Source organism: Cariama cristata, unplaced genomic scaffold (assembly GCF_000690535.1).
Source record: "Cariama cristata isolate BGI_N322 unplaced genomic scaffold, ASM69053v1 scaffold17099, whole genome shotgun sequence".
NCBI classification, from domain to species: Eukaryota; Metazoa; Chordata; class Aves; order Cariamiformes; family Cariamidae; genus Cariama; species Cariama cristata.
In genome coordinates, this window is record NW_009634190.1 from 6,306 (window position 1) to 7,405 (window position 1,100).

Here is a 1,100-nt window from a genome sequence, read left to right on the forward strand (position 1 = left end):
ACGCACACATATTCATGACAAATTAACACATCCAAAACCTCTTTGGATGAAACTTTCCTTGTGGCTTATGAGCTTTTGGTCAGATATACCTTAGAAACTTAGTGCAAATGCTGGCCTAGGCATGTGTTCTACACCAGGGACGTGGGTGGGGAGAGGTGAGGTGAAAGAGACCTGTTACAGATTCTTTCTGGATTTCAGTAAGAAAGGCTCAACAACAAAATGGCTTAATTAGATAACTGTTTAATAAAACAGAATAAGAAGAGAAATGCAGATAGTAAATCTTACAGCCCTTCAGATGCTGGGCATCCCATGTTCATGCAGCATCCAGTGGAGCCCCGATGGATTTTCGCAGATTGTGCTGTGCAGAGCAGATCCTGTCCATGGAGAGAAGCTCTCCCTTTTCTTGGACGTTTGAGGTATTATATAATTTCCTCACAAGAAAACAACTCGATTCCTGAAGGATGTTCTCATGAGAACTTCTTGCTGCACTTTGAGGTACAGGCAAGGCCATGCAGGTGACATAATCACCTGTACCAAGTGGGAGCTGCCTGCAGGCTCCTCTGTTACAGTGAGCTGGCTGAGTTTATCCCGCAGCCAAGGAATTTGTGCAGCACAGCACAGGCCTGTGCCTATTCAGCTTAAGTGTTATGTGGATCACTAACTCTTAAACATTTGATGGCCTCTTGGTCAGGATCAATATATTCTACTCCTTGATCCGTCTATGGTTCACCTTTCCCAAAGACATTATAAGTTATAGATTATGTTAATAAGACACAGGCTTCTCAAGTCCTGTAGAGCAGACATGACCTGTTCAAAATCACTGACTCCTCAAATACAATGTCTTCTGCAAGGCTCCCAATACAGTGTGTATGATTTAAACTGTTAAATATGTTTGTATCGACTCAGCAACAAAGATCATGTCTGATAATATGAACACTTATGTCAGGAGAACTCTGACTACCAGTGATTTTTCAACTTAAAATTTGCATATAAACAACTTCACTGATGATTGTTAGTGTAGTCTGATGTATCAAAAAATAGTTTCACACCATGAAGTGATGCATGTCATTACATAAAATGGGTCTCAGATAGATATATAT